This window comes from Oncorhynchus masou, chromosome 13 (assembly GCF_036934945.1).
Source record: "Oncorhynchus masou masou isolate Uvic2021 chromosome 13, UVic_Omas_1.1, whole genome shotgun sequence".
NCBI lineage: Eukaryota > Metazoa > Chordata > Actinopteri > Salmoniformes > Salmonidae > Oncorhynchus > Oncorhynchus masou.
In genome coordinates, this window is record NC_088224.1 from 64,210,638 (window position 1) to 64,224,056 (window position 13,419).

Consider the following 13,419-nt stretch of genomic DNA (forward strand, 5'->3'; position numbering starts at 1 on the left):
CTCTCCATTCCATTCCTCTCCTCTCCTCTCCTTTCCATTCCTCTCCTTTCCTTTCCTCTCCTTTCCATTCCTCCCCTTTCCTTTCCATTCCTCTCCTTTCCTTTCCATTCCACTCCTTTCCTTTCCATTCCTCCCCTTTCCTTTCCATTCCTCTCCTCTCCTTTCCATTCCTCTCCTCTCCTTTCCATTCCTCTCCTTTCCTTTCCATTCCTCCCCTTTCCATTCCTCTCCTCTCCTTTCCATTCCTCTCCTTTCCATTCCATTCCTCCCCTTTCCTTTCCATTCCACCCCTTTCCTTTCCATTCCTCTCCTTTCCTTTCCATTCCTCTCCTTTCCTTTCCATTCCTCTCCTTTCCTTTCCTTTCCATTCCTCTCCTTTCCATTCCTCTCCTTTCCTCTCCTTTCCATTCCTCCCATTTCCTTTCCATTCCACCCCTTTCCTTTCCATTCCTCTCCTTTCCTTTCCTTTCCATTCGTCCCCTTTCCTTTCCATTCGTCCCCTTTCCTTTCCATTCGTCCCCTTTCCATTCCTCTCCTTTCCTTTCCATTCCTCCCCTTTCCTTTCCTTTCCATTCCTCCCCTTTCCTTTCCATTTCTCTCCCTTCCTCTCCTTTCCTTTCCATTCCTCTCCTTTCCTTTCCATTCCTCTCCTTTCCTTTCCTCTCCTTTCCTTTCCATTCCTCTCCTTTCCATTCCTCTCCTTTCCTCTCCTTTCCATTCGTCCCCTTTCCTTTCCATTCCTTTCCATTCCTCTCCTTTCCTTTCCATTCCTCCCCTTACCTTTCCTTTCCATTCCACTCCTTTCCTTTCCATTCCTCTCCTTTCCATTCCTTTCCTTTCCATTCATCCCCTTTCCTTTCCTTTCCATTCCTCTCCTTTCCTTTCCATTCCTCCCCTTTCCTTTCCATTCCTCCCCTTTCCTTTCCATTCCTCCCCTTTCCTTTCCATTCCTCCCCTTTCCTTTCCATTCCTCCCCTTTCCTTTCCATTCCTCTCCTTTCCTCTCCTTTCCATTCCTCCCCTTTCCTTTCCTTTCCATTCCTCTCCTTTCCATTCCTCCCCTTTCCTTTCCATTCCTCGCCTTTCCTTTCCTTTCCATTCCTCTCCTTTCCTTTTCCATTCCTCTCCTTTCCTTTCCATTCCTCCCCTTTCCTTTCCATTCCTCCCCTTTCCTTTCCATTCCTCCCCTTTCCTTTCCATTCCTCCCCTTTCCTTTCCATTCCTCCCTTTCCTTTCCATTCCTCTCCTTTCCTTTCCATTCCTCTCCTTTCCATTCATTTCCTTTCCATTCATCCCCTTTCCTTTCCTTTCCATTCCTCCCCTTTCCTTTCCATTCCTCCCCTTTCCTTTCCATTCCTCTCCTTTCCTTTCCATTCCTCTCCTTTCCATTCCTATCCTTTCCATTCCTCCCCTTTCCTTTCCATTCCTCCCCTTTCCTTTCCATTCCTCCCCTTTCCTTTCCATTCCACTCCTTTCCTCTCCTTTCCATTCCTCCCCTTTCCTTTCCTTTCCATTCCTCTCCTTTCCATTCCTCCCCTTTCCTTTCCATTCCTCGCCTTTCCTTTCCTTTCCATTCCTCTCCTTTCCTTTCCATTCCTCTCCTCTCCTTTCCATTCCTCTCCTTTCCTTTCCATTCCTCCCCTTTCCATTCCTCTCCTCTCCATTCCATTCCTCCCCTTTCCTTTCCATTCCACCCCTTTCCTTTCCATTCCTCTCCTTTCCTTTCCATTCCTCTCCTTTCCTTTCCTTTCCATTCCTCTCCTTTCCATTCCTCTCCTTTCCTCTCCTTTCCATTCCTCCCATTTCCTTTCCATTCCACCCCTTTCCTTTCCATTCCTCTCCTTTCCTTTCCTTTCCATTCGTCCCCTTTCCTTTCCATTCGTCCCCTTTCCTTTCCATTCGTCCCCTTTCCATTCCTCTCCTTTCCTTTCCATTCCTCCCCTTTCCTTTCCTTTCCATTCCTCCCCTTTCCTTTCCATTTCTCTCCCTTCCTCTCCTTTCCTTTCCATTCCTCTCCTTTCCTTTCCATTCCTCTCCTTTCCTTTCCTCTCCTTTCCTTTCCATTCCTCTCCTTTCCTTTCCATTCCTCTCCTTTCCTCTCCTTTCCATTCGTCCCCTTTCCTCTCCTTTCCATTCGTCCCCTTTCCTTTCCATTCCTTTCCATTCCTCTCCTTTCCTTTCCATTCCTCCCCTTTCCTTTCCTTTCCATTCCACTCCTTTCCTTTCCATTCCTCTCCTTTCCATTCCTTTCCTTTCCATTCATCCCCTTTCCTTTCCTTCCATTCCTCTCCTTTCCTTTCCATTCCTCCCCTTTCCTTTCCATTCCTCCCCTTTCCTTTCCATTCCTCCCCTTTCCTTTCCATTCCTCCCCTTTCCTTTCCATTCCTCCCCTTTCCTTTCCATTCCTCCCCTTTCCTTTCCATTCCTCCCCTTTCCTTTCCATTCCTCTCCTTTCCTCTCCTTTCCATTCCTCCCCTTTCCTTTCCTTTCCATTCCTCTCCTTTCCATTCCTCCCCTTTCCTTTCCATTCCTCGCCTTTCCTTTCCTTTCCATTCCTCTCCTTTCCTTTTCCATTCCTCTCCTTTCCTTTCCATTCCTCCCCTTTCCTTTCCATTCCTCCCCTTTCCTTTCCATTCCTCCCCTTTCCTTTCCATTCCTCCCCTTTCCTTTCCATTCCTCTCCTTTCCTTTCCATTCCTCTCCTTTCCATTCATTTCCTTTCCATTCATCCCCTTTCCTTTCCTTTCCATTCCTCCCCTTTCCTTTCCATTCCTCCCCTTTCCTTTCCATTCCTCTCCTTTCCTTTCCATTCCTCTCCTTTCCATTCCTATCCTTTCCATTCCTCCCCTTTCCTTTCCATTCCTCCCCTTTCCTTTCCATTCCTCCCCTTTCCTTTCCATTCCACTCCTTTCCTCTCCATTCCATTCCTCCCCTTTCCTTTCCTTTCCATTCCTCTCCTTTCCATTCCTCCCCTTTCCTTTCCATTCCTCGCCTTTCCTTTCCTTTCCATTCCTCTCCTTTCCTTTCCATTCCTCTCCTTTCCTTTCCATTCCTCTCCTTTCCTTTCCATTCCTCCCCTTTCCTTTCCATTCCTCCCCTTTCCTTTCCATTCCTCCCCTTTCCTTTCCACCCCTCTCCTTTCCATTCCTCCCCTTTCCTTTCCATTCCTCCCCTTTCCTTTCCATTCCTCCCCTTTCCTTTCCATTCCTCCCCTTTCCTTTCCATTCCTCTCCTTTCCTTTCCATTCCTCCCCTTTCCTTTCCATTCCTCCCCTTTCCTTTCCATTCCTCTCCTTTCCTTTCCATTCCTCTCCTTTCCTTTCCATTCCTCCCCTTTCCTTTCCTCTCCCTTCCTCTCCTTTCCTTTCCATTCCTCTCCATTCCATTCCTCTCCTCTCCTCTCCTTTCCATTCCTCTCCTCTCCTTTCCTTTCCATTCCTCTCCTTTCCATTCCTCCCCTTTCCTTTCCATTCCTCTCCTTTCCTTTCCATTCCTCTCCTTTCCTTTCCATTCCTCTCCTTTCCTTTCCATTCCTCTCCTTTCCATTCCATTCCTCCCCTTTCCTTTCCATTCCTCTCCTCTCCTTTCCTCTCCTTTCCATTCCATTCCTCCCCTTTCCTTTCCATTCCACCCCTTTCCTTTCCATTCCTCTCCTTTCCTTTCCATTCCTCTCCTTTCCATTCCATTCCTCCCCTTTCCTTTCCATTCCTCTCCTCTCCTTTCCTCTCCTTTCCATTCCATTCCTCCCCTTTCCTTTCCATTCCTCTCCTTTCCTTTCCATTCCTCTCCTTTCCTCTCCATTCCTCCCATTTCCTTTCCATTCCACCCCTTTCCTTTCCATTCCTCCCCTTTCCTTTCCATTCCTCCCCTTTCCTTTCCATTCCTCCCCTTTCCTTTCCATTCCTCTCCTTTCCATTCCTCCCCTTTCCTTTCCATTCCTCCCCTTTCCTTTCCATTCCTCCCCTTTCCTTTCCATTCCTCCCCTTTCCTTTCCATTCCTCTCCTTTCCTTTCCATTCCTCTCCTTTCCTTTCCATTCCTCCCCTTTCCTTTCCTTTCCATTCCTCCCCTTTCCTTTCCTTTCCTCTCCCTTCCTCTCCTTTCCTTTCCATTCCTCTCCATTCCATTCCTCTCCTCTCCTCTCCTTTCCATTCCTCTCCTTTCCTTTCCATTCCTCTCCTTTCCAGTCCTCCCCTTTCCTTTCCATTCCTCTCCTTTCCTTTCCATTCCTCTCCTTTCCTTTCCATTCCTTTCCATTCCTCTCCTTTCCATTCCATTCCTCCCCTTTCCTTTCCATTCCTCTCCTCTCCTTTCCTCTCCTTTCCATTCCTCCCCTTTCCATTCCACCCCTTTCCTTTCCATTCCTCTCCTTTCCTTTCCATTCCTCTCCTTTCCTTTCCATTCCTCTCCTTTCCTCTCCATTCCTCCCATTTCCTTTCCATTCCACCCCTTTCCTTTCCATTCCTCTCCTTTCCTTTCCTTTCCATTCCTCTCCTTTCCTTTCCATTCGTCCCCTTTCCTTTCCATTCGTCCCCTTTCCTTTCCATTCGTCCCCTTTCCATTCCTCTCCTTTCCTTTCCTTTCCATTTCTCTCCCTTCCTCTCCTTTCCTTTCCATTCCTATCCTTTCCTTTCCATTCCTCTCCTCTCCTTTCCTTTCCTTTCCTTTCCTTTCCTCTCCTCTCCTTTCCTTTCCTCTCCTTTCCTTTCCTTTCCTCTCCTTTCCTTTCCTTTCCATTCCTCTCCTTTCCTTTCCATTCCTCTCCTTTCCTCTCCTTTCCATTCGTCCCCTTTCCTTTCCATTCCTTTCCATTCCTCTCCTTTCCTTTCCATTCCTCCCCTTTCCCTTCCATTCCACTCCTTTCCTTTCCATTCCTCTCCTTTCCATTCCATTCCTCTCCTTTCCATTCCATTCCATTCCTTTCCATTCCATTCCATTCCTTTCCTTTCCATTCATCCCCTTTCCTTTCCTTTCCTTTCCATTCCTCTCCTTTCCTTTCCATTCCCCCCCTTTCCTTTCCATTCCTCCCCTTTCCTTTCCATTCCATTCCTCCCCTTTCCTTTCCATTCCATTCCTCTCCTTTCCATTCCTCCCCTTTCCTTTCCTTTCCATTCCTCTCCTTTCCATTCCTCCCCTTTCCATTCCTCCCCTTTCCATTCCTCCCCTTTCCATTCCTCCCCTTTCCATTCCATTCCTCCCCTTTCCATTCCATTCCTCCCCCTTCCTTTCCTTTCCATTCCTCTCCTTTCCTTTCCATTCGTCCCCTTTCCTTTCCATTCCTCTCCTTTTCATTCCATTCCTCTCCTCTCCTTTCCATTCCTCTCCTCTCCTTTCCTTTCCATTCCTCTCCTTTCCTTTCCATTCCTCTCCTTTCCTTTCCATTCCTCTCCTTTCCATTCCTCTCCTTTCCTTTCCATTCCTCTCCTTTCCATTCCTCTCCTCTCCTTTCCTTTCCATTCCTCTCCTTTCCTTTCCTCTCCTTTCCATTCCTCTCCTTTCCATTCCTCTCCTTTCCATTCCTCTCCTTTCCATTCCTCTCCTTTCCATTCCTCTCCTTTCCATTCCTCTCCTCTCCTTTCCTTTCCTCTCCTTTCCTTTCCTCTCCTTTCCATTCCTCTCCATTCCTCTCCTTTCCTTTCCATTCCTCCCCTTTCCATTCCTCTCCTTTCCTTTCCATTCCTCTCCTTTCCATTCCTCTCCTTTCCTTTCCTTTCCATTCCTCTCCTCTCCTTTCCATTCCTCTCCTTTCCTTTCCATTCCTCTCCTTTCCTTTCCATTCCTCTCCTTTCCATTCCATTCCATTCCTCTCCTTTCCTTTCCATTCCATTCCTCTCCTTTCCTTTCCATTCCTCTCCTTTCCTTTCCATTCCTCTCCTTTCCATTCCCCCCCTTTCCATTCCTCTCCATTCCTCTCCTTTCCTTTCCATTCCTCCCCTTTCCATTCCTCTCCTTTCCTTTCCATTCCTCTCCTTTCCATTCCTCTCCTTTCCTTTCCTTTCCATTCCTCTCCTCTCCTTTCCATTCCTCTCCTTTCCTTTCCATTCCTCTCCTTTCCTTTCCATTCCTCTCCTTTCCTTTCCATTCCTCTCCTTTCCATTCCATTCCTCTCCTTTCCTTTCCATTCCTCTCCTTTCCTTTCCATTCCTCTCCTTTCCATTCCCCCCCTTTCCTTTCCATTCCATTCCTCTCCTTTCCTTTCCATTCCCCCCTTTCCTTTCCTTTCCATTCCTCTTCTTTCCTTTCCATTCCTCTCCTTTCCATTCCTCTCCTTTCCTTTCCTTTCCATTGCTCTCCTGTTCGCTCCATCCATTCCTCTCCTCTTCTCTCCTCTCCACACAACCCCTGCCCTACTATCTTCCTGCCACTCTCTACTCCTGTGAGTATCTCTTTTCCAGTGAATACTCAGATTGTCAAACAGGTTGAGTAGCGAGCATTGCCAGTCCACACACAGGCCTGCTGAGCTCAAAACCACACCACATACAGTAGGTACACACACACTCACACACACACACACACACACACACACCACATACTGTAGGTACACACACACACACACACACACACACACACACCACATAGGTTTTTCTATGCATGTCTTCTAATATTCTATGATACAGCATCTCAACATGCAGACAGACATCATGGGAGATGCTGTATGTTCAGAAAACATATGGAATTGTTTTAACATTTTCATACCATGGATCATTTAGCTATTTGATTTTAATTTTAGGAACACTTTATGAATCCAAAACATATGAAAATATATTTGATAAAATATTGAATTAAGAGTTTACTACTATAGCCCATAGAAACCCATTGAATAACACATTCATTAAAGGCAAAAACAAGTCAGTCAAAAAATATATCTTAAGGAGTAAGGTTTTGAAGTGTCTGTCCTATATCTAGGAGATTTAAGAAAGCTCAGGAACATGTTATTTTTACACATATTTAACCCCTTATTTTTGTAGGCCAAAACCACCTCCATACTTCCATTCGTTTGTATGGGTTACATTCAGGTGAGTCCCGTGACGCTATAGGCGTTTTCGTGAGAAAATTTGACAAACACCCCTGTAGCTCGGCCACCTTCCACCACAGATGTGGAAGACTGACATAGGTGGACATGGCAGATTGAGACTCAGTCCATGCAAAAAAAACTGATATCTCTAGTTTAATGTGACAGATTTTGATGGGAATTTTTTTATTATGTTACTTAGAATGACGCAAAGGTGCGTCAATAGACTCTTAAGAATTAAACAACTCCATGATTGGGAGTTGCCAGGACTCACGGTACAATGTGTGTGTGTGTTTGTCTGAAGGTGAGGAATAAGTACAGATGCTTCACCTCTGTTTCCTGTCAGATCGTCTGTCTGTCTTATTAAAGATACGCCTGGAGCCATCTGGTGCTCACACACACACACACACACACACAGTTGTTCCACAATGAAAGAAAGGTTTAAAAAGAGAGTCACAATCAATCATTATCACAACCAACCCTACAACAGTTGGGATATCTAGCGGCAGTATATTTATCTGGGATATCTATTCACTGTATATCTATCCTCTGACACATAGATGAATGCTTCAGTGCTCCAGTCACCTTGGAGCAGCGCTGCACTGCAGCATTCATCTGTGCACACCTCACCTTGGCTGGGGATTGCATGGTGCAGTGGGACAGGAGTTCTCCTGTCTCTCTCTCACAGCAGAACAAAACAGAAAAGCAGTTGAGGTCACCCAAGCCTGTCTAATCATCTCTGCTAATTGAACAGCTCCAGTCAGGATAAGAGTTGTCAGAGTCATTAACCTCATTAACCTGCAGATTCACTTCCCCGTTCTGTTCCATTATACTGCTATACAGAACAGACTGGAGGCATATGGAGAGGGATAGCTGGAGGAGAGAGAGTTGAAGGGATCCCTACTGTAAAGTGGTGTACAAATGTAGGATCTTCATTTGATCACCCTGTTGCAGGAGAACTTTGCTGCAATGCAGGAAATGTAGAACTTTTAGAACGTGAGATTTAAAATTGCTTCTGAAGTTTTGAGACTTGATTTTCCCTCACGTAAAATGTATCAACCCCTACATAACTCTCCATTAACTACAATCCACATAAGAATTCACATTTCCTTCTGTAGCAAACTGGCTCAGATTAAGATCCTACATCTGTATAGAGAGAACAGAGAGAGAGAGAGAAAGGGAGGAGAGGAGAGAATTGCCTCTACAGCCCTAAACAGCGATGAGAGAGAGAGCAGCGCACTGCAATGCAGAGAGAGAGAAAGAGAGAGAGAGAAATAGAGAGAGAGGTGTCACAAGGCTGAGAGGAGGACCAGTACATCATGTACTCCAGATAAAACCTCACACACACTTATAGCAGCTGAAAGTCATAATCTCAGGATTATGATCTAAAGTAGATCCCTCAAACTCAGCTCTGGACCTTGAAGCCAGTTCCACTGCATTTTATTAATTCTTCCCCTCTTATCAGAGACTGAATTAGACCTGGGACAATGTAATGTGTAATTAATGACCAGGTAGAACAGAAAACTCCAGACCCCGAAGGGTAATAGTTGACTACCTCTGATCTAGATGAGAACTATCCTTCAGAATCTCTGAACCACAACTCACATTAAAACACAACTCACATTAAAACTCAACTCACATTAAAACTCAACTCACATTAAAACTCAACTCACATTAAAACTCAACTCACATTAAAACTCAACTCAGATTAATTTTGATATACAGTACCAGTCAAATGTTTGGACACACCTACTCATTCAAGGGTTTATCTTTATTTTTTACTATTTTCTACATTGAAGAATAATAGTGAAGACATCAAAACTATGAAATAACATGTATGGAATCACGTAGTAAGTTAAAAAAAAGTGTTAAATCAAAATATATTTTTGATTCTTCAAAGTAGCCAGCCTTTGCCTTGATGACAGCTTTACACACTCTTGGCCTGGAAAACAACTCTATTGTTCCCACCCCAGCTGGATGTCCTTTGTCATAATATCAAACACAACAACATCAGAACAACAGTAAAACAACAGTAGAGATATGTTTGTTATTCTGTTAAGTCTCAGTGTAAAACTGCAGAGGGAATGATAGAGAAAAGTACATTAGAAATAACAGCCATTTCAGACAGAAATCAAACAGTGCTGTTAATGAATGTATGATGGAGAAAAGAGGTCAAGTCCAAAGCAGCCAGTCAGAATCAAACCTCATCAGGGCCTCCCGAGTGGCGCAGTGGTCTACGGCACTGCATCACAGTGTTACTAGAGATCCTGGTTGAAGTCCGGGCTCTGTCACAGCCGACCGCGACCAGGAGACCCATGGGGGAGGCACACAATTGGCCAAGTGTCATCTGGGTAAGGGGAGGGTTTGGCTGGCAGGGATGTACATGTCCCATCATGCACTAGCGACACCTGTGGTGGGCCGGGTGTACAGTGTTTCCTCAGACACATTGGTGTGGGCGTTATGTCAAGAAGCAGGGTGTCACAACTTCTGACGAAGTTGGTGCCTCTCCTTGTTCGGTCGTCGTCACCGGCTTTCTAGCTGCCACTGATCCATGTTTCTTTTTCTATTTGTTATGTCTTGATTGTACACACCTAGTTCCCATTAAGTTACTATTATTTCCCTATTTAACCCTCTGGTTCCCATTCTGTTTTGTGAGTGATTGTTCCTTGTTTATGTTAGTCTTTTGTGTTAGAGTTTGTTATTACCTCCGTGAATGTATTTTGGCAGATTTATTTTTCTGAGTAAAGTACGTTGTTTTACTCAGTTCTTCATCCTGCGCCTGACGCCATCCTCACCTGTGCACAACTGACAGTTGACACAGGGTTGGGTTTCAGAGGATGCACAGCTCTCTACCTGCAACAAGACTCTAACTACCAACTGGGTACCATGAAAAAGGGGTAAATAAAATAACAATTTAAAAAATATTCAGATTCTAAAAAGATTCAAACCTCATCGCCTCCAAACAGACATTCCATTACAGACACCAGGAACCATGGAAGAAATGTAGCTAGCCAGACAGTGTATGTGTGTGTGTGTAACTATACTTGTGTGTCATGGTTCCTCCTGGCATCAGAGGGCGGCAGAGACTACCCTATAAACTTTTATTGGACTCGTGTGTCTTATTACGCGCTCCAACAGGTATATCTCACTGGTCATCCCCAAAGCCAACATCTCCTTTGGCCGCCTTTCCTTCCATTTATCTGCTGCCAATGACTGAAACGAATTGCAAAAATCACTGAAGTTGGAGACTTATATCTCCCTCACTAACTTTAAACATCAGCTGTCTGAGCAGCTAACCGATTGCTGCAGCTGTACGCAGCCCATCTGTAAATAGCCCATCCAATCTACCTACCTCATCCCCATATTGTTTTTATTTACTTTTATGCTCTTTTGCACACCAGTATTTCTACTTGCACATCATCATCATCTGCACATCTATCACTCCAGTGTTAATTTTCTAAACTGTAATTACTTCGCTACTATGGCCTATTTATTGCCTTACCTCCCCACGCCATCTGCACACACAGTATATTGACTTTTTTCTATTGTGTTATTGACTGTACGTTTGTTTATTCCATGTGTAACTCTGTTGTTGTTTGTGTCGCACTGCTTTGCTTTATCTTGGCCAGGTTGTAAATGAGAACTTGTTCTAAACTGGCTTTTACCTGGTTAAATAAAGCTGGGGGGGGAAATAAAAAAAATGTTTATGATTGTTTCCCCTTTAAGAGAGGTGTTTTTTCTGTTTCCTTTTGTTAGTTCTTGAATTCAGTTTCCTGTATGTTTACCCCATGTGAGTTTCCAGTTTTAGTGTTTGTTGTTTTTGGTTTTAAGTTTTCTATATTATTACGTTCTCCATTATTCAAGTAAAGGTATTACGTTTTCCCCAAGTCGCTGATTCCTGGTCTGGTTCATTCTCTGCTCATGGGTTCAACTCTACCACGTCACATTGTGGGGACAAACACAAATTTGAGCAACTGGGGACATTTTCTTAGTCCCCACAAGGTCAAATGAGACTTCTAGGGAGTTTAGGGTTAAGGTTAGAATTAGTGTTAGGGTTTGAATTAGGTTTAGGTTTAGGAGCGAGAGTTAGTTTTAGGTTAGGAGATAGGGTTGGGGTTAAGGTTAGGTTTAAGATTAGGGTAAGGGTTAGGGTTATGGGTTAGGGAAAATAGGATTTTGAATGGGACTGAATTTTGTGTCTACACAAGGTTAGTTGTACAAGACTGTGTGTGTGTGTGTGTGTGTGTGTGTGTGTGTGTGTGTTTGTTTGTATGCTTCTAGAGCAGTGTGACTGATGGCTTTGTTATGTTAGGTGTTTATTTCATGATGTAATTATTTCTCGTCTGTAATTACTTCTCAATGAAGCTGTAGGACAGACTCAGTCTCAATGTAGAGCTGGCTAAGCCAATAGTCTAACACATGCCTGTCCTTCTCTTTTATACACACACCCACACAATAACCTTAGGGAGGAGTTCTGATGGGAACAGTCACCTGGGAAAGTCTAACGACAGATTGAATGGCCAGCCTGGGTCGGGAGGTGGGTGTGTGTCGCCTGGCAGCATGGGGCTGGCAGAGCAGACAGGTGGCAGAGCCATAGCTGTAGAACCTGACAGAGCTAACAGAGACACACAGAGACACACAGAGACAGAGAGAGACAGAGAGAGACAGAGAGATAACAGAGGTGTTCACAGTGAGAGCTGCTTGCTACCTTGGTCTCTAAGCAGCTCTACAGACATGACACAGCCTGACAGTCTGCAGACACAAACAGAATGTTTACTGATCATATAAGACATACGGGGATCGAAAACAGGGATGTACAGTACCAGTCAAAATGTTTGGACACACCTACTCACTCAAGGGTTATTATTTTTACTATTTTCTACATTGTAGAATCATTGTAATGGCATCAATACTATGAAAAAACACATGGAATCATGTCGTAACCAAAGAAATGTTAAACAAATCAAAATATATTTTATATTTGATTGAGAGAATGCCAAGAGTGTGCAAAGCTGTCATCAAGGATGGCTACTTTGAAGAATCTCAAATATAAAATATATTTTGATTTGTTATAACACTTTTTTGGTTACTACATGATTCCATATGTGTTATTTCATAGTTTTGATGTCTTCACTATTATTCTACAATGTAGAAAATAGTATATAAAAAACTAATAAAAACTGGAATGAGTAGGTGTGCCCAAACTTTGGACTGGTGCTGTAAGTGTAAACGTTATTGCTCTCTGGTGGTTCAGAGCACAACAGCATTGCACAGACCATTACATAATGAAAAATAGCTGGAATATAAATATACTGTAATACCATGTATGCGTCCCATGTACGCCACCCTATTCCCTATATAGTCCACTACTTTTGACCAGAGCCGTATGGGAATAGGGTACAATTTAGGATATACCCAAATCATGTTATCATGGAGCATTACAGGGTCCTGAACCAATACAAGGTCTCTGTAGCCTAGGGGATAAACATAGCCCACATCCATATAAAACTGGTTTTATTACTACCACAGTATTTTCATTATTTTTCATTACATTCAATTACTACATTATTGCGACAGAAAGAGAGAGAAAATCAGATCACTGTACTACAGTCACCAGATGACTGTCACTGCCTGATGAGGGAGGTGAGTGCAGAGATCTGATTGGCTACCCTGAGGAACTGACTTGAGGAGAAGCCCTACCCTCCAGATGGACTCAACCCAAACCTCCTTTATGTTGTTTTAACTACCCAGCGATACGCTTGATCTCATATCTGCAACTGGAACCTAGTCTCCACATGACTGTCAAGGTTAGAGCTATCACACATCTCAATGCAAAAACTCTTCTCTCTCTCCCCTCCCTCTCTCTTTATTTATATCTTCCCCTCCCCCTCTTTCCCTCCTCAGTAATGTAAATTACAGTTTCTTAAAGTAGTTGTGACATTTGGGAGACTGAGGTTGCACCCCAAATGGCAGCCTATTCCCTTTATGGTGAACTATACTTTTGCACTATACTGCCCTATGGGCCCTGGTCAAAAAGAGGGCCATATAGGGAATAGGGTACCATTTGGGATGCATATAGGTCTTCATGATTCAGCTCCCAGGTATTGGTAGACTGGGAGACTTCGATCTTATTATGTGGCAGGCCAGTCCTCTATTCCTCCCCTCACTCTACTCCATTTCACCTCTCACTCTCTTTCCCTGCTCTTATGTAGAGCACACTCAATCAGCTCAGGGCTGCTTCTGCTGATGTGATATGAGCATGCCTTTCAGAGCTAATGTCAGAACTGCAGCTCATTCTTTCTCACTGTATTTTGTTCTCACAATGCAGAGGGTGTGTGTGTGTGTGTATATGTGTTGCTGTCTCTCTGTGTGTCTCTCTCTCTGTCTGTGTGTGTGTGTGTGTCAGGCAGG

The 13,419-nt window shown here is 44.2% G+C and overlaps 1 protein-coding gene across 1 annotated transcript in view; it reads right to left on the reverse strand.

Moving 5' to 3' along the window:
- The window catches only part of LOC135553390 (neurobeachin-like), a 334,327-nt gene that overhangs the window by 290,521 nt on the left and 30,387 nt on the right, over window positions 1–13,419 (reverse strand). The gene's annotated exons all lie outside the window — the stretch shown is intronic.